Below are 7,350 nucleotides of genomic sequence, written 5' to 3' on the forward strand. Positions count from 1 at the left end.
CAGCGGCACGCTCACAGTCACTGCAGTCTCGACCTGCTGGGCTCCGGGGATCCTTCCGCCTCAGCCTTCCAAGTGGCTGGAACTACAGATGCGCACCACCATGCCCAGCTAATCTTTTGATTCTCACCAAGTTGCCCAGGCTGGTCTTGAACCCCTGGACTCAGGACAGTGCTCTTGCCACGGCCTCCCAAAGGGCTGGGATTACAGGATTGAGCTACCACGCCCAGCCCGGGCCTCAGGTTTCATATCACTGAGTAGGCTGGGTTGTGAAGTGTTCAAGTCCCCGCCAGCCCTGACATTTTGTAGTCCCTGCATACTCTTTCATTTACTTCCCTCCTCCCTGCCCCATTACTCTATTTTCTCTGTGGAGATATTTGACATATATATCACACACACACACACACGCACACAGTGTGGCTATACACATTTTACGAAAGGAAAAACTGTATTAAAATTGTAATACTCCATATATACCGATAACAAAAGCTGAATACAAGTCATGTTTGACTTCTGCAATGACAAGAGCTGCTCAAAGTGGTCAGCATTCTCATCCAGACATTTCTGATGACGGCGAACTAAAAGTAACACGTAGATAACATCTCTTAAAGTGTGTATACACTTTTCTTCTGAGTTGGAGTCTCACTCTGTCGCCCAGACTGGAGTGCAGTGGCCACTCCCGGCCACCGCAGCCTCGACCTGCTGGGCTCCAGTGATCCTTCCGCCTCAGCCTTCCAAGTGGCTGGAACTACAGGCGCGCGCTACCACGCCCGGCTAATTTTTGATTTATTGTAGAGATGAGGTCTCGCCAAGTTGCCCAGGCGGGTCTCGAACCCACGGGCTCAGGCAATCCACTCACTTCGGCCTCCCAAAGCACGGGATTACAGGTTGAGCCACTGAGCCCAGCCATGTATACACTTTTTTGGCACCCCCGGTACATATATGGACAGGTGACAACTGGAAATGTATATCATCCTACAGTCGGGAAATCCTCCTCGAGGGCAAGGCTATTTCTTCTCCTGTTTTGTCCACGAGGTCCTGGGGCACATGTCAGATGTGCAGTCTGCCCTGGAATAGCGGACAGAGGGGTGCACGTGGCAGAGAGTAGGTTGACTATGACGAGTGCAGGGGCAAATGTGGGGCTACTTACAAAGAAAGGGTGAGGGTGGTTGGAGTCAGTGGACACCAATGGCCTGACTGGATGGGGCAGAGTTCATCCGGTTCCTGCTGAGACTCAAGCCTCTTTCTCTTGCTCCTGTAAAGATAGCCTCAGGCCGCAGGCTGAGGAGGCCTGGGTGAGTTCCTGCTTGAAACTGAACTGCCAGCCCTTCAAAGTCATCCTCGGGTTTATATTCCCGTGTCACCCTCAACTAAACGAACAAACAACACTCAGATGGAGAAGTCTCCCCCCAGCCCGCTCAGAGGTCCCTCATTCTGGCCAGGAGGGTTAAACGGGGTTCCCAGCCCCCGGGCTGCAAACCCATCCGGCCACAGGTTTTGGGGACCGGTTCCAGGGATGGGACGGGGCTGAGTGGCGGCCCCACCCTCTCGGCTTCCCGTTTCTTTTGTTCAGGGCAGGAGGTAAGGAAGGAGCCCTGCTGGAGGTTTGGGAAGGAGTGAGGAGGCTCCAGGGCGAGGAGTGGGGAGCCAGCTGTTGCCTGATTTGGGGAATTGTTTTTGAATCCTCCCAGCAGGAGGCCCAGAGATGGTGGAAATTAAGTGCATGACTCCCCTGAGGCTCCGTGGAGCCCTGTCGCCGTCCTGCCGAGTCCTGGGTGATAATGGGGTCTTCCGGAGGGTCTCTGCGGGATCGCTGGTGATGGCGGCCTTCCACTGGAGAGGCCCCAATAAACCCCGAGGCCCTAAGTCAGGGCCTGCCCTGCAGCGGGTAAATGAATGAACGAATGAACAGATGGATAAATGACCGGGAGGGCAGATGAGGATTTGAAAAGGATTGTAAAGCTGCCAGACTCCCTGTGTTAATGCCACTTTCACTCTTGCTGAAGAAAAACACTCCTTGGCTGAGCAGCCAAGAGAGAAAGCCTGTTTTACAGGAGGAGGGGAAGGGTGGGGGAGAGGGGGAAAAAAATGAATGGATTTTGTGTTTTGACATATTTACTAAGAAATGTGGAAACTGCTTAGCACCTGCTAATTAGAGTCAGAGCAACCTGCGTTCTCTGCAATGTGCAAATGCCAAGGTTAGCTGGCGTCTGAAGGATCCGTGGATTTCCCAAGGGGATTGTGGGCTTTTCCCGATTGTGGGTGGAGGACCACAGAAAGTGGAAGCGAGGAACAGAGGGGGTGGGGTGGAGAAGGGCTGGGCCATTGAACACGGCACCTTAGATTTCCCGGCATCTTTTCTCCGGCAGAGGCCAAGCACTTTCTTGTTCCACAGATGCCCAGAATGATGGGGCCGCTGCTGGGGATGGGCTGGGGGGAGGGGTGGCTTTGGAAGACTGAGGGAGGAGGATCACTTGATCCTAGGAGTTGGAGACTAGCCTAGGCAGCATAGTGAGACCTTGTCTCTACAAAAAGAAAAATAAAATTTAAAAAACCGCCAATCATTGGTGGCATGCACCTGTGGCCCCAGCTCCTTGGGAGGCTGAGGCAGAAGGATTGCTTGAATCCAGAAGGTTGAGGCTGTGGTGAGCTGGGATCATGCCACTGCACTCCAGCCTGGGCGACAGTGAAGGAAAAAAGAAAAAGTGAAGAGAGGAAGAAGAGGCGATATGATTGTTGGGAGGATTATATGGGATGAGGCAAACAAATTCCTAGGGCCAGGCCCAGTTATAGTCAATAACTGTAGACTCACGATGTTCCCTCTTCCAGGACCTAATTCCAATGTTACCTCTACAAGAAGTCACCACTGACCTGCATGATCTTAATCCCACTTTGCTTTTTTTTTGAGCTGGAGTCTCACTCCATCGCCCTGGCTGGAGTGCAGTGGCATGCTCACAGCCACCCCAGCCTCGACCTGCTGGGCTCAGGCGATCCTTCCCGCCTCAGCCTTCCAAGTAGCTGGAACTATAGGCACGCACCACCACACCCTGCTAATTTTGATTTATTGTAGAGATGAGGTCTTGCCAAGTCACCCAGGCTGTTCTCGAACCCGTGGGCTCAGGCAGTCCTCTCACCTCGGCCTTCTAAAGTGCTGGGATTACAGGCTTGAGCCACTGCACCCCCGGTCTGCTCATACTTTTGTGAGAGTGTTTTCCACAACACAGTGCCATTTCTGATCACATGTCTGTCTTTCCCACTAGAGCACGAGCTCCCAGGTGTGCCTTCCTCCTCTTGGTGTCCCTTGCTCCTTGAGTGCTGCCACTCCACAATTATAGGATGCACACCTTGTACGTCAGCATACACAACTGTCCAAAACAGTCTCCAAGCAATGCTGGAGCTGTTGGGATATGGCTTTCTAGAAGTAGTGAATCACTAACAGAATTTTCCAGGAGGGAAGGGCGGGCCAGGAAAGAGATATGAGGTTTAAGGAAGATGAGAAGTATGGAGACTTGGAGAGAGGTATTGAGTGGGGGTTCCCAACCATTGAGCTCTCATGGACTGATACCGGTCCATGACCTGTTAGGAACTGGGCCGCACAGCAGAAGATGAGCAGCAGGCGAGTGAGTGAAGCTTCGTTTGTATTTATAGATGCTCCCCATCACTTGCATTACCGCCTGAGTTCCATCTTCTGTCAGATCAGCAGCAGCATCAGATTCTCATAGGAGTGTGAACCCTATTGTGAACTACACATGCAGGGGATCTGGGTCGTGCGCTCCTTATGAGAATCTAATGCCTCATGATCTCAGGTGGAGCTAAGGCGGTGATGCTAGTGCTGGGGAGTGGCTGCAAATACAGATTAACATGAGCAGTGAGGTTTGTCTGCACAGAGACCATAATAAATCAATTGGGTGCAGACTCATATCAAAACCCTAGCAGTGAGTGACAAGTGAGTTGATATACTTCAGTTGTACGGCTGCATCTGGTGGAAGGCTTAAAATCAGAATCCGACACTTACTTTAGTCTGTATGCGGCTGCCCATTATTTTACTTACCACTTCCATCTGTGCCCTTTTTTTCATGGTGAGTTGTATAATTATTTTATTATATAGTACAATGTAATAATAATAGAAATAAAGTGCACAATAAATGCACTTGAATTATCCTGAAATCATTCCACCCACTCCCATGCCAAAAGGGTTGGAAACTGCTGGTCTAGAGGCTTATTCAAGGTCACATATGTTGGGAGGGCTCCTGGCTTCTAATGGATGATTACAATTTTTGTCTTTTTTAAAAGATAAATACATATTTAATGTTAACATTTTAGAAAATACAGGTAAACCAAAAGAAAAAAATAAAAACTATCCATAATGCCAACCCCACAGCCATAGTAACTGAGTATTTTGGAGTGTATCCGCTTAGTCATACATACATGACATTTTTTTTTCCTTAACAAAGTAGTAGCAGTCTGTTTCACAGCCGTTTTTTTTTTCAACTTAACAATAATACTTGAATAACTTTTTGTGACATCAAATATTGTTCTACAGCACAAATTTTTAAGCTTCAAAATAGCCCACTGATCTATTTAACCAAACCCTGTTTTCAAAATTTTAACTTGTCTTTAATATTCTACTGTATTAGATAATTCTATTAAGAAATTCATGTAGCCTATCTTTTTCTTTTTTTCTTTTTTTTTTGAGTTGGAGTCTCACTCTGTCGCCCAGGCTGGAGTGCAGTGACATACTCATGGTCACCCCAGCGTTGACCTGCTGGGCTCTGGCAATCCTTCTGTCTCAGCCTTCCAAGTAGCCGGAACTACAGGTGCGCACTACCATGTCTGACTAATTTTTAAAAATTTATTGTAGAGATGAGGTCTCGTCAAGTTGCCCAGGCTGGTCTCAAACCCATGGGCTCAGGCAACCCACTCACCTTGACCTCCAAAAGTGCTGGGATGACAAAGTGAGCCACCGAGCCTGGCTTGTCATTATTTTTTTTTAGGATAATTTCCTTGAAGTGGGATTGTTCGTCAATGAACAGTCACACATTTAAATCTTCTTTTTTTTTTGAGTTAGAGTCTCACTCGGTTGCCCGGACTGGAGTGCAGTGGCCGCTCCCGGCCACCGCAGCCTCCACCTGCTGGGCTCCGGCAATCCTTCCGCCTCAGCCTTCCTAGTAGCCGGAATTACAGGCGCGCGCTACCACGCCCAGCTGATTTTTGATTTGTTGTAGAGATGAGGTCTCGCCAAGTTGCCCAGGTGGGTCTCGAACCCGTGGGCTCAGGTAATCCACTCACCTCAGCCTCCCAAAGGCATGGGATTACAGGCTGAGCCACCGAGCCCGGCAACATTTAAATCTTCTAACACAGATTGCCAAATTGTTTTCCAGAAAGCATTTAAAAAAAAAAAAAAAAAAAAGGTTCTATTTGCCTTTCCCACTTGCTATGGAGGAAATGGTTCTGGGTAAATTTACCAACAGTGAACTGGTCTAAAGCCATTTGCAAAAAATCAATTCAACAAATAACCAATTCACAAAACAGCCAGTTAAGAAGATAGATAGAGAAATAGGTAGACAGACAGGTAGAACAAGCTAAAGCCAATTTTTCAAATGGCCAACTAACAATAAATAATTTGACAAGTGTACTAACATAATTGTAAAGCAATTTCAATTGCATAGGAAAATTTTTATGTGGCAACTGGAGATTGCCATCAGGTTTGAGTGAATGATTTTTCATTTTGTCCTTACAGCACAGCTTGATTTTTTTATTTTTTTGAGTCAGAATCTCACTCTGTTGTCCAGGCTGGAGTACAGTGGTACGCTCATGGCCACTGCAGCCTCGACCTGCTGGGCTCAGGCGATCCTTCTGCCTCAGCCTTCCAAGTAGCTGGAACTACAGATATGTGCCACCACGCCCAGCTGATTTTTTGATTTATTGTGGAGACGAGGTCTTGCTAAGTTGCCCAGGCTGATCTCGAACCCTTGGACTCAGGCAATCCTCTCGCCTCTACCTCCCAAAGTACTGGGATTGTAGGTGTGAGCCTCAGTGCCCAGCTTTACAGCACAGTTTTAAAGATTGCTCAGTTGGTTGAAATGATGGGATTTTGTATATGGGTATCTTTAATATTCAAAAAAATGTATTTCCTCATTAGAAACCAGAATGTTGTCATTTTAAATGGGAATCTCTCAGTTTTTACTGATTTCTTTTGAATTACTTTTAAATGTCATTTTCTGTTGCCACACTTAAAATTTTTATGAGTCTTCGGTTAATTTCTCCATAGCTCCTCAACTTATTACTAGCAATTAGTAAACAAAATTTAATGTGACATGGGTGCCACTGTCACTTCTTAGTTCTCCTCTTAGCTTACCAACATTTTTAGCATTAGTAACCAGTTTACTTGCTATCTTTTCTCACTATGTTGATGATGGTTGTCCGAGGCACTCATTGTTCTACTCACTATAGTCCTCTCTTTTGGATCTTTGAGCTCCTTCCCCACTGCCAAGAGCAGCTTACTCTTTGGTGTCAGCTCTCTACAAACTGCACCTATGTCCTCATATCCCAATTACTCCTTGCGAGACACCAAAATGTCAGGATTTCATAGTAGATGGGACTATTTCCTCTGATTTCTTTAGTTTGCTGGTGAAGGTCTCACATTTTTTCAGTTACATGCATTTTTAGCATTTATGTGCTAATTCTTAAAATGGCGTGTCGGCCTCAGTGTGTTTCTAGCAATTACGCTTTTAAATTTTAGCATTTCCCCTGTGAAGGGATTGTTTTGGACACCTCTGCACCCCATTTTCTCTTATTCCCATCTTTAGTCATTTGGGGCTTTCTTTCATCAGCTCCTCAAATGGCATATCAGTTTCTATTTGAAATTTCTGGAATTAAATGCATCTGATTATTTCCACTTTTTTTTTTTTTTTTTTTTTTTTGCTTAGTTCATCTTCTGGTGTTTGTAAGTTTTGGGGCCAGTTAACGTTTGGCTCCTTCCCTGGTGATTTTATACTTATGGTGAATCTGTATTCAGATTTGGTGATTCTGTTCTGTCACTGACACCTTTATTTTATTTTATTTTTTGAGTTGGAGTCTCACTCTGTCGCCCAGACTGGAGTGCAGTGGCCTCTCCCGGCCACTGCAGCCTCGACCTGCTGGGCTCTGGCGATCCTTCCGCCTCAGCCTTCCAAGTAGATGGAACTACAGGTGCGCACTACCACGCCCGGCTCGTTTTGATTTATTGTAGAGATGAGGTCTCACCAAGTTACCCAGACGGGTCTCAAATCCATGGGCTCAGGCAATCCACTCACCTCAGCCTCCCAAAGGCACAGGATTACAGGCTGAGCCACCGAGCCCGGAGTCACTGAC

At 47.0% G+C, this 7,350-nt stretch overlaps 1 protein-coding gene across 1 annotated transcript in view; it reads left to right on the top strand.

Moving 5' to 3' along the window:
• The window catches only part of MARCH4 (membrane associated ring-CH-type finger 4), a 116,984-nt gene that overhangs the window by 28,301 nt on the left and 81,333 nt on the right, over positions 1 to 7,350 (top strand). The window lies entirely within an intron of this gene.

This window comes from Carlito syrichta, unplaced genomic scaffold (assembly GCF_000164805.1).
Source record: "Carlito syrichta isolate Samal-C Ts95f unplaced genomic scaffold, Tarsius_syrichta-2.0.1 Scaffold301884, whole genome shotgun sequence".
NCBI lineage: Eukaryota > Metazoa > Chordata > Mammalia > Primates > Tarsiidae > Carlito > Carlito syrichta.